The 18241-nt window shown below is 37.5% G+C and overlaps 1 protein-coding gene across 11 annotated transcripts in view; it reads right to left on the minus strand.

The window, feature by feature from the left end:
• Positions 1 to 18241, minus strand: part of Trappc9 (trafficking protein particle complex 9) — a 682458-nt gene that overhangs the window by 208654 nt on the left and 455563 nt on the right. The gene's annotated exons all lie outside the window — the stretch shown is intronic.

Below are 18241 nucleotides of genomic sequence, written 5' to 3' on the forward strand. Positions count from 1 at the left end.
GGAGAAGTGGGGTGGGGTGGGGTGGGGTGGGGGTGGCAAGGGACAGTGCTTTGTAAAACTAGAGTCCCACATAAACACAAAAAGGCAGACATGATCATTCACCTGGTTGTTGTCTGTGGAGCAGCAAAATTTGCCGGCTCATTACTTACTATTGACTCCCTAAGAATGAGCATAAAGAACTCAGAGACCCAAGCCTGAGAGTACCAGAGAACCTGGTGCCAAGACCAGAAATTAAGGCTGGTTCTTCAAAAGTATGGAAAAGTGAGTGAACACAAGTACTGATAGCCACAAACACTGTGGGCCAAATTCATATGGTCTTTTAAATTATAAGACACTACCTGTTTCCTTAAACTGTCTTCTTTCTGGAAAGAACTGGTAGCTGTATGAAGCTGGAGAGTTTTCTTGTTAAGTCTGAGGACAGTCAAGAAGCCTAATTCTTTGAGTCCAGAAAAACATAGATCACAGAATCAGAATGTTTTCTGGTGTTAACAATCTCATTCTCACATTCACTAGGCTGAAACTGTGGAAGACTTAATCTATTACTGCCCACTAGATGGGTTTCTCAGATGCCTGTCCCAAACAGATCCCTGGACTCTGGAGGAGACTCAGTGATCAGAACTTCTGCCAGGAACCTGTTGGGACTTGAGTTTGGTCCTCATTGTGCACACTGAATGCAAAGTGTCTGAGAAACTCAGACATCAACAAAGAGAAAGATTAGTGAGCAGCAACATACAGCAAAAATGGTGGCAGTGGTGACATCCAGGGAAGGTTCTGGAAAAGAAGCCACTTCTCCCTTCCAGGAGAGACCACACGCTTGAGAGAAGGCCTGAAAAGATAAGGCTTTTTGGGAGGGTGAGTGTGTAAAATGGCCTCAGCTGTTTTCAGGGCTTCTAGCCAGGAAGTATGTGTGCACTAACTCTGGGAGTCTGCAGGGTTTGTCTGGGAACTTGGTAGGTTTCCTCCCAGCAGTAAAAAGCAAGTAATGGGAAGAGGAGAGAAGGCGAGAGACAAGGAAGATAGGCTGGCTCAGTTAGGAAGCCTTGTGGGCCAAGTTCCAGAGCCAGAAATTGATTTGTATACAATGAAGATTCAATGAAGACTCACCAAAGGACCTCAAGAAAAGAAGAAACAAAGTCATACTGTTTTTTAGAATGCTTTGGCATCTGGTGAGAGAAAGAAACAGAAAGGAAAAGAATGAAGGCAAAGTGAATTGGAAGACAGCCACAACTATCCCAGAAAGATGAGGAGGCCAGTCCCAGGGGCAAGATGGCTTGACCAAAAGAGCCTGAGATAACATATGGCTACTAAAGCACTAAAGATAGCAGTGGTGGCCACCCATGGGTAGAAGCATTTCTCTACTGGTAACTGACCAGCTACCCAGGCCCTGTCAGAGGTCTCAGAGGTTCATATTTTGAGGCAGGAAGGATGTCTGTGTCTAATTTAAAAATTTGTAAATATTGTTTTAAAAATTCTCCCTTAGGAGAAATATATGGAATGGCTATAATTCAAAAGCTATGTTTGATAAGAAATTCTGGCAAGGATGTACAAAATTCAGAATACTCATCTGTGCCAGCAGGAATAGAAAATGGTGCCACCAATTTTGGAAAATAATGTGGCAATTCCTTAAACATTTAAACACAGAGTTACCATATAATCCAGCAGTTCTACTCCTGGGTTTATTCCCAGTAGAAATAAAAACATTCATCTACACAAAAACCAGTACATGATTGTTTGAGAGAGCTAGAAAGTGGAATCAACCCAAATGTCCACAAGTAGTGAATGGAATAATAAAAACATGCTATATCAATGCAACTATTATTCAGGCATAGAAAATGACACACTGATACATACAGCAACATTACACTCAATGAAAGAAGCTAGTCAAATGCTACTTGATTTCAACTACATGAAATATCTAGACAAAGAAAATCTGTAGTAATAGAAAATATATCAATGGTTACCTAGGACAGGGGGAGGGGAGGAAAGGGAAGGGAACAAGCTAATAGAGGAAGTATTTCTTGTGATATTATAAAAAGTTCTAAAATTAGATGTGGTGATGGCTGAACAACACTGCAACTGCTAAGACACTGAACTATACAACTTAAGTGGGTAAATTACATGGTAGGAAAACTTACATTTCAATAAAGCTATTTTGAAAGAAAAAAAAACCCTTGAAATCCTGAGTGTATAGGAAGCTGAGTGCCCAAAGGTGTGGAAATCAGATAAACCCCTCATTGGCATGGTCATATCCCTGCTTTATCTCTCCATTGACCAACATACAGTGCCGGAGCATCTTTGGTGAAGATACTGCTGGAGCTCTGTTAAACTGCCAAATCTGTACTCATAATGGGACATTGGTTAGAGAAAAGAGCCATGAAGAAAATACACTAATGAAGGGCATAAAAATGGTGCTGCAATTGAGCCTCAGGGTGACTGTCACCCGGTCTATGAGCTGTGTTCATCTAATCACAATTCAGTTGTAGCACATCAAAATACTTGTAGAGCATCAAAAAACAATGTTGAGCAGATTATATACAATGATGATTACTTCCAATTTGGCTTTGCATTTCTTGGAAAAAAGACAAGATAAATTCACAAAAGATTATTTGGAGATGAGTACTTGCAAATAACAACTTGAAATCATGTTTCATGTAACATTATTTAGAAACTAAACTCTATAATGATTAAACAAACAAACCAGCAGAACTTTAAAAATGCAAAAATTCCAAAACTAAAGGAAGAAAGAAACTGACCAACTGTCGATACTGAACAATCCATCTTTCAATATCCAATCTATATTTTTAATTTTTGCTCATAATATTAGGCTCTTAAATATGATAACCAGTGTATAATACCTATTAAAGTGAAAAAATAATTTTTCTCTAAATAATATTTAAAACTATGTTTAGAGGAACATCAACATATAATATTTAATAATATGCCAAATTAAAATATGGATAACTTATTGATTTTAATAATTAAGCAATATGTATCCTAGAGCAGGCTCTTGAAGATACACCTGTGAGCAGAGACAGAAAAATGTGAGGTAGTTCTCTAGGAGAGGACACAACTTGGGAGGGTCACAACTAGAGGACATCAAGAACAAGGGAATGCTAACCACAGAGTCAATATATCTAGCCTGCTCCTGATCATGACAGACTGGGCCTAGATCCTGGCCTGCACAGACTCACAGTATGTTATTTCTTCACAATGTATCTAGAACCTAATCAGTGACTCCTGGGTCACCACAGCGGCCCCCTGACTGACACTCATTTCTGCCCTTGCTCTGATGCAGCCCTGATCCTATTTTTCTTCATAGCACTTTTTACCTGGCACATTTATGCTGCCACTGGCAGCACATACCACCCTGCATATTTGTGCTTATCACCAACTCTCCCCAATGAAATATAAACTCTTTAAGCATGCTTTTTACTTTATTCTTTGTTATGTGTTCCATATCTAGGGCAGTGCTTAGCACAGAATACAAGGCAAAAAACATTTGTGCTATGAAGTAAAGGGAGGGGGGGGCTGAGTGAGGGAGATCACAGTGCTGATAAGGCTGAAGGAAACCAGACACAGTCAAGACAAATGTAATTGTGCTACAGACTGCACATCATCAACACTCAATTAAAAATATATACTAAGATCTGGAAATTACTTACAATTTTTATATGCATTCATTATACCATATAAAGAATTAAAATTAAATTGTTAAGAGTTGTAACAACTAAATTTGTGTAATAGTATAGTTTATACTGTCTTTTAGATTTTTGTGGTAAAAAATTAGCTCTCAATCTCATAGCATATACAAACATAAATGAAAGAGATAAATAATCTAAATGTAAAATTATAAATTTACTAGCAGAAAATCAAGGAGAATATTTATATAATCTGATTGAGGAAGTTTTCAAAACAACACATGAAACCTAAAAGCCACTAAAAACAAAATAATTTTACCATACAAAAATGAAAACGTGTACAACAGAAAGTCATCTAAGTAACTTGTATTAAAACACAAATATAATTTATGTTAAAATATAAATGATAAATCAGAATAAGGTCAAAATATATAGCACATAAAAGCTCCTGGCAGCCGGGGAGTTAGCTCAGTGGCACTGCAACTGCCTGAGAAGCTCAAGGTCCTGTGTTCAAACTCTGGTACCCCCCCCACCAAAAAAAAAAAAGTTCCCGGCAGTCAAAAAAGATAAATACAAATCTTTTTTTTGAGACAGGGTCTCACTATGTAGTTGAGACTGACCTGGAACTCACTTTGTCTCGAACTCACAGCAATCCTCCTGCCTCAGCCTCCCGAGTGCTGGGATTATAGGCGTGTGTGACCACGCCCAGCCTAATAAAAATCTTTTAATTAGGATAAAATTATATATAAGAGAACACACAAAAGAAAGCTAAACATTCAATAGACACAAAGAAAGATATTTTACCTTATTCAAAATTTAAATACATTAAAATATAAACAATAGATATCTCATCAAATAGTAAATGTAAACGACAAAAAGGAATGATAAATTTGATGCTATCTAAGAAGGGAAGAAACTAGCATGCTCACTCAGGAGTATAAATTGGAGAGGAAAATGCCATAATATGTTAGAAGTAAAAATTATTGAAATTTATATTATAAAATCTCTCTACATGTGTACAAAGATATATCTACAAGAATGTTTAATGAAGAACTATTTGAAATAGCAAATGGCTTAAAATAAATCTAAATATCTTTAAACAGAAATCACTGAAGCACTGTGGTATATCTATACCATGGAAGAACATCATTTGTAAACAAATAAGGAGAACTATATATCCTGATTCAGAAAGAGAATCAACATGAATTACATATTTTTTAATTTGTAAAAGATTAATATTTTAGCTGCTCCCACCCAGAGCCGCCATCGCTCCAGCACCAGGAAGGTAGCCACGCCCCTGAACCCCTATAACTCCCCTTACCCCTTATCCCCCCCCACCCGCACTCTCAGACCTCCTGATTGTGCCAGTCTTTGGACCCACTCTGCAGAGGCAGAGGTGGTCATAAAGGGTATTTTTCTCAGTTCCCAACTTTGAATGTCTTTAATAAAGGGCGTGGGAAACCTGTACTAGAATGGTGTGGAGTTCAACCACTCAGAAGGTTGGGGAACTCAATCTGGGCCTTGCAGCCCAAGGTCAGTGTGTGTCAAGGGGTTCGGCCATCAGCTGAGATCACAGGTCTTACGTCCTAGCTCCATATGAGCCCCCATCCTCAATGGTAATTACACTATATTGAAAAGTTTGTTCACTGCAGACATGTTCTGGACTTCTTAATTTCAATTTAATTCAAATGGTTTAAGGGTGATAAACTAGTGACTACCACAGGTGGTCAATTTCCAAGTTGTGCTTGATCATAATGTGTTGCTGATTGTATTAGTTGGGATAAAGGATTTCGGTTGATTTGATGAGCTGTTTTCTCTGATGTTATGAAGATGAGTAAGTCTGTGGGTCGTTAGAGACACAGAAGCTAGGGCGCAACTATATCAGAAAGATTTGTGTGATAACCCAGAGATTAAACCAAGGACAGGCCTACGACAAAAATAAAAATGAGAAAACACTTAAGCAAGACACAAAGACAGACTTTCAGTTTACCAATGGCAAACAGTGGGGCAAATGAGGATGAAAAGGCCAATAGTGAACCACCAGGACTCCCTGAACTCAAAGCACAGGAAGTAACAAAACAGATCAATCAGGCTCTAGAAAAATTCAAAACAGAAATAATTTCCCAGATAAGCATAATGATAGAGAGCAAAATGGAGGTCGCAATTCGAGACTCTAGAGCAGAAATTGACAAAAAAATAGATGAGCTCAGGACCACGACAGAAGCCATGAAGGCCCAGCATATGAAAGAATGGAAAAAATAAATGCCCAACATAGGAAAGAAATGGAATCCATAAAACAGATTCAAATAGATATGTACGAGATTAAACATTCCATTGAAAGTTTATGCAACAGAATAAAAGAATGTAAAAATAGACTCTCAGATATAGAAGATAAGATTGCAGTCAGTGACCATGAAAAGAGAGGTCTCTTAAAAACAGTAGGGGATCATGAGAAATCGATCCAGCAACTCCTAGATGATGCAAAGAAGAATAACATAACACTGACAGGAATCTATGAAGTAGCAGGAGAAAATACAAATGACTTTAAAAAGCTGTTCACAGAATTAATGACAGAAAACTTCCCAAACAGAGGGGAAGAATTTGACATTCAGATAACTGAGGCATATAGGACCCCAACTAGCCACAATCAAAAAAAAAAAATCTACATCTAGACATACAATAATCAAGATCCCAGAAACCCCAAAGAAGAACAAAATACTACAAGCAGTAAGAGAAAAGAAACAAATCACATGCAAAGGAGAGCCCATGGGAATCACAGCAGACTTTTCAACACAAACCCCTTAGGGCAAGGAGAGCTTGGAGTGAGATATTTCAAGTACTAAAAGAGAACAACCTCCAACCTAGACTGATGTATCCTGCAAAACTCTCTTTCAAAATGGATGGGGAAATAAGACACTTCCATGACAAAGAACACCTGAGAAACTACATGACTACCAAACCAGCACTACAAGCAATTCTAAACAAGATCCTAGAAAAAGACACTGAAGGCAACAGCACCATGAGGCCCAACAGAGCAAATCAAATAAGCAAGGCAAGAAACTAAAAGGAGAAGGTGAAAAAGTAAAAAGAGTCAACAAAAGGCCAATAACATGTCAGTAATAAGTCAGTACATTTCAGTTATAACCATCAATTTCATTGGCCTCAACTCACCAATCAAGAGAAATAGACTGGCAAAATAGAATAAGAAGCAAAATCCAATAATATGTTGTATACAAGAAACAAAACACACCTAGTGAAAAAAGAAGCCCATAGACTGAAAGTGAAAGGAAGGAAAACAATTCTCCAAGTGACAGGAGCCCAGAAAAAAGCAGGGGTAGCAATCTCAGTTGCAGACAAAGCAAATTTCAAAACAAAATTGATTCTAGTATTATTGATGTAGGATGGTACTGTATCATACCTCTGTGAATGTAAAATATCTTGTACCTGCTTTATGATACATAGTAGGAACTGTGCTTTATTAGAGCTATTTTTAATGATATTACTCTAGAATGTTCTCTTTCCAGATGATGATTAAGATGCTAACAACAACAAAAAATGGTGCCAGGTACCACAAAAGCAACACAACTTTGCTGTTTTCTGGGTATTATTCTTTTCTTTGTTTTTTGTTTTTGTTTTTATTGTTTTAATGGAATGTGCTTTGTAATGGAATGTTTTTTTAATGGAATGGAATTTTTAATGGAATGTTTTTTTAATGGAATGGAATTTTGTTCAGATGACTGCAGAACCTGGAAAAGCTGTTGCTGCTATTGATGCATAACATACTGCTATTATTGGTCTTTTTATATAAATATATATATATAAAATTTGAATTTTTGGAAACTTTACCTGTGCTGTCAACTTTGGAAAAAGTTATCCCAATTTACTGTGCTGAGTTAGTGCTGTCAATTGGAAAAAGTTATCCCAATTTACTGTGCTGAGTTGGCATTGTACAGAAATTGACAGACATATTGGTCTAGAAATGTTAATTTATTTATTTTTTCCCATTTGTACAGGGGTAACACACTGTATTAAATATGTAAGGTCATATCTACATGGGTTTGATTATAGAAACTCATAAAGTATTCTCTAAATAATGAAAAAATAATAAGACTACAAGAGCAAGAAGCAATTTAAATATGTTCAGGGACCATTTTCATCTTCAGAATTAAGGATTATTTTAATTTTACATCATTGCCTTTTCTCTTTTACTTTCCTTTTTAGTTTTATTCTAGGATTCCCTATTTTTAATGTTCATACAGAGATTTCTTTAACTGAAATCCCAAATAGTTTCTCTGGTGTGAAAAACTATATTAGTACACAAGATCCTAATGAGATAATTAATAATGTGAAATAGGAAGTAAAGGGCTAAAGGTGTAGGGAAAGTGGGAAGGGTGGGGAAAGGTAATAAGGGAGAGGAAAAAAAATGAGAAATCGAAAAAAATGGAAATAAAGTGTTTGTAGATGGGGAGGAGAGGAGGGGGTGAAGGGAGGGCAGGGACAAGGGGAAAAAATGAGAATCAAGACCCATCATGTAAAGGTACAGGATCCCAATAATGAATGTAACTGTATTGTATAACTTGATTGTACCAATAAACTCAATTAAAAAAAGATTAATATTTTATATTTTTAAAAAATAGCAGTAACAAATAGTGGACATTTAGTTAGAGGAGTGAGCTAACTTGTATCCTTTGTCTTAGCTGAGGAATTCAAAGTACAGGAGGAACAGCTAGCCTGTCACTATTCATTGCTGCAGGTTGCCCCCACTCATGGAGTTAGGGGTACAGGCTACCCTGCAGGTAAGTGTGAAATTCGGGGGTAAAGAGAATGGGGTTTGGAGGCACATGACATGGTTTCGAATCCCAGCTTTGCTATGTTGTGCAAGTCTTGGAATTTTTATAAGATGGGGCCCCCTGCAGAACTGTTGTGGGGATTAAAGTACGAAATTTCACATCATGTATTTAAAGCAGAGCCAGGTGCAAGCAAGTGTGCTGGCTGTGGGGCTGGCTCAGCTCTCATTCACAGTGGGTGTGTTACAGTCCACACCTTTTCTTCATTTAAATACGTCCCTAAGATTGCCGACACATACAGGAGCACAGTAAAAAACTGCACATGGCAGGGTGTCTTGATGCTGCAGAGGCAAGAAAGGGTTTGGGATCAGGATTGGACCTAATTCTTGCCTTGGACTGGTCTCTGAGTTGCTCTGCGCTTTGCTGTCCTTACCTGAAAATGGTGGAAAGATTACCTGTAAAGCAATGTCTTTCTCCCCGTTTTTTTTTTTTTTTTGAAGGCTAATGTCACTCAAACTTGTTATACATAACATATGCCTCATGGAAGTACACTAAGTGAAAATTGAGCATCTGTTGCAATGTCATCTCACAAAGACACCTACTGTTGACATTTTGACACAGATTTCTCCAAGTTAACTGCATTCAACGGCTGCCTCATCCCTCAGTATGTCCCTCAGATGACTGTACTCTGGCTCCCACTTTCTCCCTGCCCTGGCCTTCCTCCCTGCTCAAGCCATCACCCACTGACCTTTGTGGGAGTGAATTGTCTCTCCCACCCCACTACACAAAGACCTCCCATTGCACCTATTCTGACCTAGTGCATAGTGAGCTATTTTTTTCATAGCTGCTGCTAACTTCCCATATTGCTGATGCAACAACTATGGACAATTCGATTAAGCACTGAAGCTTATCTCTTGCTCAGTACTGTGCTAGAGGCTACTGAAACCTGAGTGATCCAGAAGGCTCGCCATCAGAAAGCTAGCAATAAGGAGGGAAGGCAGGCCAACACGCTGGCCTAGGGTATGCTGAGGAAAGTCACCTCCTAAAGAAGTATGAAGGGCCAGCTGTGTAAAGCTCCCCAAATGTGGCACCCAACAGAGTGCAAACTGCACCCAGGAAAAAAACAAAAACCACTGGCATTCAGCTATATAGTTGGTGTCAGGTACGGTATGAGTCATTTCATATCCAATCTTTAAACACGCAATTTTGTGAACCTTTAAGATCAATGTTATCTCTATTTTATGGTGGAAGAAAAACGGAACTCAAGACCACTGACAAAATAAGTCACAGAATCAAAAATTTAAGATCAGATACTGGCCCAATGAGTCCTAAATTTTAGTGTACACTAAAATTCCAAATTTTTGTGAAAAACAAATGTAATAAATGATCATAGGAACTTGAGAAAGATCTACCATGATAAAACTCTTCCTTAAACCAGATCTCTGAGCACACACTCCCTGCAGGGCTAAGTTGTCCCTACTCTCTTGGGGGGGCGGTCCTAAAGGACTGAGGGCAAGTGCTGCTTCTCAAGAGGTAGAATGGTATGATTTCTATTAATATTGCAGTGCTTATTACACCCATCCTCCGCAGAGGAGTTTATTTTCCACATAGCTCAGAGTAGAAATGTCTAAGATTGGATCATTTATTGTAGCAGGCTAGAAAGAAATTGCTTCTCAGGAGAGAGGGAAGTTCTGCATTCAGACAGGGACAGCACGGACTAATCCATTTCAATCTAGTCTCTAGGAACATTACCAGGCAGCTCTGTGTAAAATGTGATTCTCAGAGGTAATTGATCTTCTAAATAAAAGTCAACTGAGACCTATGTACATCCCAGAGGGAGAATGGTTAAAAAAGAGAAAGAGATTCCATATCACATCTGTATTATGCTGTGGCATTTAGACAATACAACCTCCGTTGTTGTTTAATTTGATTATCTGAGATGACAATTGGAGAGGGACAGGGGTCTACAAGCCAGGAGACCCTGACAGATTCCTCCAGAAGAATGAGTCTCTCACAAAGGTTGGAGCAGAAGAAGGAATCAAAACCCAGGTCACAGAATGTACAGTTAAAACAAGTGGGCTAAAAGCTTCAGTTTGTTGCCCAAAGTCCACAGTTGGAGCCACACCTCTGCTACACACTGACATACACAAGGTGGGCTCCTGAATTCCTCTATAGGTGGTAGCACTACTCCCCAAGGCTCTCTGGAGTGCAAATTGGGATGCCGAGCATAACATTCCTGAACACTCCCTGCAATATATTATACCCTGACTAAAGAGGACTTCTTCCCCATTCTCTTTTTAGAAAACTAACATTTAAAATAACTACCATTAAGAAAAACTGCAGAAGTTTTCAGTACTAATAAGACTCACAGACCATCCCTGGGGAAAATAACCCACAATCACTTGTATTTTATTTCAAAATGGAATATGTAATTCTGTTTGTGCCAGCTGTAGCGATCTTTTGGCACTTATCTGGCTTCTGTTTGCCCTGAAGTGAGACTGAATCTCCATGCGGGCTCAAACAGACAGCTGTCCGTACTTCAGTGGCCATGAAGCCAGGATATCTAGATGCACACCTGTCACCAGCAAGCCACATGAGCCTGGATAAATCATATAGCCTCTGTGGGACTCATTTGTAACGTAAATGTGTTAAAACAGGGCATCTCTGGAGATGACTATAACTCTAATAAGCATCATATGCACAGAAAAATCCTCACCTGTAAGCAAATGAAAAACAATGAATTCATAATACATAGTGTCACATCACTGCCATAAACTACGAAAACGCACTTCCCAAAATGCATATTAATTTTGCTGTAGTCCAGGTCATGCAATATATACAGGTCTCTAAGAAAAACATAACTTCACTTTCTTTCCAGATTTCACAGAGCTCAAAATCTAGAGAGGAAATCAGAAATGCAATGAGTTTTCCCTGCTCCTTCCAAGGGCTGGGCAGAAAATCCTGCTCATTGTTCAGTAATTAATACCATGTTCAACACGTATTACATCATTCTAGATCTCTGGTAAAACTTAACTGCTCTCTTCAGTTGTATACATAGTTTTACATATGAGCATTAAAAATTTTTGAAATCAAGGTATAATTTACATACAATGAAAGAAACAAATCTGAAGCATATAAATTGATGAGGTTTTATGTTTGTCTGCAGCCACAGAAGCCACACCCCTACCCCCTACTAAGACATACATTTTATCAAGGCAGAAATGTCTATCCAGGTCTGCCCACGACTGAAGGCTTTCCCAAAATATCAGAGGTAAAGTATGGGAAATCCTAGGTAAAACTGGGGTAGCCAGTGACCTGAATTCCATCCCAGACACTCCTTGTCCCACCCCAATTTAACCCACAGTCAACCAGCCTTTAGATTCCTTTTAGGACAGATGCGATTTCCTGTTCAGGTTATCTGCATAAATAGAGTCAATCGAAAGTGTTTGTGTGCCCACACTCCTCTGATCTGCATTCATGTCTCTGAGCTCCATGCTGTTACACACATCAGAGCAGTATCCAGTACTCCTGGCCAGTACCCAGTAGTCATTCACCTGCGCCCAAGCATTTGGGGTTGTTCCCACCTTGGATTTATTTAACAATAAAGTTGTTACAAAAATTCTTATAAGAATCTTTCTGTGGATAGAGATTTTTATTTCTCTTGGATAAACATCTAGGAATGAAACTGCTGGATCACTGGGGAGGTGTATGCTTAAAATCATGAGGAACCGCCGGACCAGTGTCTAAAGCAGCTGTCTCATGGTACAAGCAGGTTATGTGAACTCCAGTTCCTTCCCATTCTCACCAACATTTGCTATCATCAGGGTTTTTCTAACTTTAGCCATTCTAGATGGTAAAGAATGGTATCTGACTGTAGTTTTAATTTGTAATTTCCTAAAGATTGATGATATGGGTCACTTTTCTGAAGATTGTATGCCATGAGAAATATTCGTCCAAATATTACAGTGTATTTTACAATATAACTTGCCTTTTGATGAGCACAAGTTTTTAATTTTGGTGAAATTAATCTTCTATCAATTTTTGATTTTATGATTAGCAATTTTTGATTTTATGATCCATCTAAAAAGTCTCTGCCCCAAAGTCCAGAAGCTATACTGCTACATTTTCTTCAAGGAAAAAGAGAAGATTTTACTTTCCTATGAACTTATTGAATCTTGCAAAAAAAATCAACTGCTGACATGTTATTCAGATCTATTTCCAGACTATTTACTATGGTCCAATAATCTCTTTATACCAACAACACTTTCTCATTACTATAATTTTACATTAAGTCTAAACCATATAGTCTCTATCCTCTGACTTTGTTCTTTTAGGGCAAGTATTCTGTTCATTCTAGATACAGTCCATTTTAAAATATTTTATAAAAAGAGCTTTTTGATTTCCACTAAAAAAAACTACAAGGCTTTTGATTAGGATTGTATTGAATTTATAATTACTGTTGAGAAATGGGCATCTTAACAATAATTGATTCCTCCAATCGATAAGCACGGTATCTCTCTCCAATTATTTCTTTAAGTTATGTTCTGTCATTTTTCAGGTAAAGATTATATTTTTATAAATTTATTCTGAAGTGTTTCACTGTTCTTATTCTGTTACATTATTTTCAAATTTTCATTTTCAAAATGTTAGTTGCTAGTATACACAAGTATATATAAATATATATAAATATATATTTTAATACTGAGATGAACTTGCAATCTTGCTACCTTGAATGACAAGTTATAATAATTTCTTTTGTGTGGTAGATTTTTTAGAATATTTTTATTGTACATGTATATCATGCAAAGATAGGTATGAGAATAATAATAATTTTACTTCTTTCCAATTTGCATTCTTTTAATTATTTTTTATGTTTTATTGCTCTGGTTAGGATTGCAAGAAAAATTATAAATACAGTGGCAAAGTGGACATATGTGCTCAGGTCCTCATATTGCAAAAAAGTGATCAGACTTTCTCCTGAATTGTGACATTAACTGTAAGATTTCTATACACTGCCTTCCTCAGGCTGAACAGTTCTTCAGTTTTAGTTTATGGAGTGTTTACACCTAAGTTTAAGAGCTGGATTTGTCAGCAAATGATGCCTCTTCACCAACTGATATTGTATTGTATGTCTGTTTTATTTGGCTAATGTGGTAAATTCCAATGACTGATTTTTCAATGGTTAAAAAATAAAACATATTTCTACTTTAAACCTGAATTGTTCATGCTATATTATATATACTGATAAAGGTAACTTCAATAATATTTTGTGTTCATATCTTATATTCATGCACTTGGTACTACTGGCCTAAAAGCATTCTGTCTTCCTGATGCCTTTGAGTAGGTCTGGCAGCAAAGTGATGCTGGCTAATGTCATAAAATGGGAGTGAGGAAGGATTCCCTTTTGTTCATTTTTGTTCATTTGTAAAGGGGGTATGAGCTCTTTCCTAAAAGCTTGATAAATTTAACAATGAAGTCATCTAGACATAAAATTTGCTTCATAGAAAGTTATAATTAAGAAATTAAATCCTTTAACTCATATCTATGTGTTCTATTTTTTCTCTTTGTCCTTTGTATCTAAGATGTCAAATTTATTAAAATTATGATTTTTCACAATATTCTGTCTTATCCTTTCAATATCTGTAGAATCTGCAGTGATACCACTCCTTTTTTTTTCCAATTATTGATAATTTGCCCTCATTTTCCTGATAGGACTGGTTATAATTTATTAATTTTATTATTAATCTTTTCAAAGAGCCAATTATTGGTTTCACTGCCTTTAAGTACTCCTTTTCATATTCTATCTCATTAATATCTATTCTTTGTTATTCCTTCTGTTTGCTCTAAGTACATTTTGCTCTTCTTTCACTAATAAAGAATCTATATTAGTGATTTTTAAAACATTCAGTTTTTAAATATAAACATTTGCAGCTCTATAAATAACAATTAGTTATTTTGTTATTTGTTAACAAAATTATCTAACTTTGCTATAGATTTCTTATTTTTTTCCTCTTGTTTACTTGCTCTATCAATAATAGAAAAATATCTAGCTAAAATGTGAATTTATATATTTCTCCCTTCAATACATCAGTTTGTTCTGTTAGGTTTTTAAATACATTTCTTTAGGACTGCTATGCACTCTTAATAACTTGATCCTTCTATCATTACACATTGTCCTCTTTTATCTTCAAAGACTATATAAATACATTCATATCAATTTTGTAAATACTGGTATTTACCATACATGCTTTGCTCATTTTTTACTTTTATACTATGCAAATTTAAAGTTTCTCATAAAGAGCATACAGTTGGCATGTTGCTTTCCTATAGAGTTTGACAACCTCCATTTTTAAATGCAGTGATAAGTCTATTTATATTTAATATAATTCTTGACATAGCAGGTTTTAATCTACCACATTAACTATATGGTCTCTTTTTTGTTTTCTTTTTAAAAAGTTTTTAATTTTATTTTTGAGACAAGGTCTCATGTAGTCCAGTTTGGCCTCAAACTACAATCCTCCTGCCTCAGCCTCCCAAGTGCTTCCTTATTCTTTTCCTTTCTTGATACATGTTCTTTGGTTGGAAAAATGATTTTTAATATTTTACTTTATGTCTTCTAGCTTATTATCCATACCTTAAATGGTTGATCTAGAGCTTGCAATATGCATCTTTAACTTACTGTATTCTAAATTTCTATTAAATTGTAATACTGTGCACATAGCATAAGAACTATTTCTCCATTCATTCTATGTACTTTTTTGTTATATATTATAAATGTATATATGCTATATGCTACAGAATTACATGTTATTTTTTTAAATAGTAAATATACTTTAAAGGAGTTAAAAAATGAGAAAGTCTGGTGTGGTGGCTCATGTCTATAATCTTAGTACTTGGGAGGCTGAGGCAGGAGGATCACCATGAGTTAGAAGACAGCCTGAACTATATAGAGACTCTGTCTCTCTCTCACACACACACACAGAAAGAAATGAAAAGGAAAAGAAATGAGAAGAACAAATCTTTTATATAATTCACTTATTTAGTGTTTTTTGGCTTCATTGTTCTTTTATGTAGATTTGAGTTTCAATGTGTTGCTAATTCTGCCCTTTAGGCTTACATCAGGCTGCCAGGAAAACAGGAACTGGGTTCTGTCCACATTTTATGCCAGTGAGTGCTTCCTATGGCACCTACCTGAAACTTCAGAGGTGTTGAGTTGAAGCATAAATGAGAGCACTCCCAGGACAGTCTGGCAAGAGCTTTATTAGAAGTGCAAGAAAAGTACAGGAAACCCACAGTGAGAACAGCTCCCTCTGCCTAGTGATGCTCAGGAAAATTCTACAAGAATAGTAACACAGATCTCAAGGGCAATTGCTAATTCTGCCCTTTAGGCTTACATCAGGCTGCCAGGAAAACAGGAACTGGGTTCTGTCCACATTTTATGCCAGTGAGTGCTTCCTATGGCACCTACCTGAAACTTCAGAGGTGTTGAGTTGAAGCATAAATGAGAGCACTCCCAGGACAGTCTGGCAAGAGCTTTATTAGAAGTGCAAGAAAAGTACAGGAAACCCACAGTGAGAACAGCTCCCTCTGCCTAGTGATGCTCAGGAAAATTCTACAAGAATAGTAACACAGATCTCAAGGGCAAACAGATATTTTACAAAAGGTTAAATGAAAGAACAATACTTTAAGAAAAAGAACAGTTTTAGAAAAAGACATGAAAGCTCAGGAGGGTAAACTTCCTGACATATGCTAGTGATGGCAAGGAGCACCATGGCTTTTGTGTGGAGAAGCTGGGGGCCGGAGGAGCTAAAGAGAAGGGTCAAGTCAAGAGTTTTAAACACTTTGCATATCACAGGAGGGACTGTGCACTTTGTCTTGACAAAGTCTGTAGGGGGCAGCAACACAGGGACATTAATTTCTAAAGGATGCTGCAGAAGCAATACTGATGGCAGGGGACCAATTAGGCGACTCTTCCCACAGCAACTAGAATGTGCAATGGAACACACAGGGTGGTCAGAAGATATTTCAGAGGTTTAATCCACAGATTTTGGTGATCAATTAAATTTAAGAATAATGGCAAAGGAAGACTGGGAGTAAAATCTCAATGCCAAAAGCAGGGAACAGAAACATACAAGACAGAAGAGAACAAGGACTACAGGATGCCGATCAGGACCCAACTAGCACTTCAGCTAATAACCAACTCTTCCAAATCTGTTTGCAGCCTACCACATGGCAGCATTTTTCTCACCTTAAATTGTCATTTGGAACCACAGGGGCTATGACATGGAAGCCAAATATCAATGGGGGGGATTTCAGTAACAACCTGTGCTGCTTCTGAGAATTATTTATATGGGTAATGGCAGCAGGAGATGAGGGGATGGGAGAAAGACATAGAAGGTTTATGATGGAACAGATCTGAGGCACAGAAAGGGCCTGCCATACCCTAATGTCATTTGGCAGCATTCTGGCCAAGTCTTCCCTAGGGGCAAGTGCTTTAATGCTTTATACAAATTCAAAACAGAGGCAAGCCTTGCCAGTAAAGATTATTACTCTGACGACTGAAAAAATGATAGATGATGAAATGTGATGCTAAAAGGCCCAGCTAAGCCTTTAATTCAGGCTAAAGACATTTGCCAATAGTTGGGAAGAAAAACAGTCTTTCCTATAAACCCAAACCACACTTATTATTTAGGACTGTATCATTTTAATTGGATTTTTAATGTCAACATTAACATGGACAACACAGCTCTATTTTATGCTGTGATGTATTGGGAAAACCACTGGAAGGGGTTGCTTGTGACATTCCCTTCCTCACATGCCTTATGTTCAGGAATAATCATGTAAACATTTTTCACCACGGCTGCTTGACTCTATTAAGAATAAATAATACTGACCATTCTTCCCTTCTCACCAATGTGCAGAGCATTGCTAAGCCTAAGGATCCAGCTGAGCTTCATAGCGACTGGCACCTGCTCTGCAGAGGTTGTACACACCTGGCAGGACTGAACTCCAGAATTTCCAGTCAGCTGGGGTCCCACCAGTTACATGACTGACCCCTAGGCCTCCCTGCCTCTACTTTACCACAGGTCAAAGTAAAGGATGAGAAACTGTTACTCTCCCACCTGTGAAAATACCCCTAACATTTCTTGCCACTTCTGCTTTGAAGTGGACAAACCATTTGATTCCTTTTCCCCAAGGAAGACCAGGCCTAGAGAAGTCAGTCACAGAGAGAACCACAAGAAGGGTTCCTTAAGTAGGAATGACCTCCTGCTGCACATGGCTGGGAATTCCCTGCAATAGCAGATAGCCAGGCCTTGAAACAAAGCACTTATTTCATCTAGTACCAGGAATGGCACAGGAAGAAATGCAGGGCTCTGCTGGGAGTTCTCAAGATACAGTAATGCCTCGCTTCACAAACACTTCTGTTCATAAACAATGTGATTCGCAAACAAATGTTTGGCAATATGTTGCTTCATTCGCAAACTCCACAAACAGGACCACAGCCATCTTCACCAGAATTGTGGAATGAATTAAGTTCATGAACCAAGGTATCATCCACAGCACACCCTCTCTTCCAAGGCCCTACTGACAAAAGAAGAGCCAACATTGAGAAAGGTATCTCCGCAAGAACTGCCAGCAGCAGCATGATAGCAAGCCTGCTCAATCAACCCCCTGGAGTAGCAGTTCCTTTTTTTTTTTTAAGTTAATATTATTGGTATATTTTACATATACAATATGCTGACATTCATTATTTGGAATTTGTACCTTTACATAATATTTCTTGGTTCTTATTTTTTTCTCCATACCCTGTCCTCC

The sequence above is a fragment of the Fukomys damarensis genome, unplaced genomic scaffold (assembly GCF_012274545.1).
Source record: "Fukomys damarensis isolate Sample0158 unplaced genomic scaffold, DMR_v1.0_HiC HiC_scaffold_5, whole genome shotgun sequence".
In the NCBI taxonomy this organism is placed as follows: domain Eukaryota; kingdom Metazoa; phylum Chordata; class Mammalia; order Rodentia; family Bathyergidae; genus Fukomys; species Fukomys damarensis.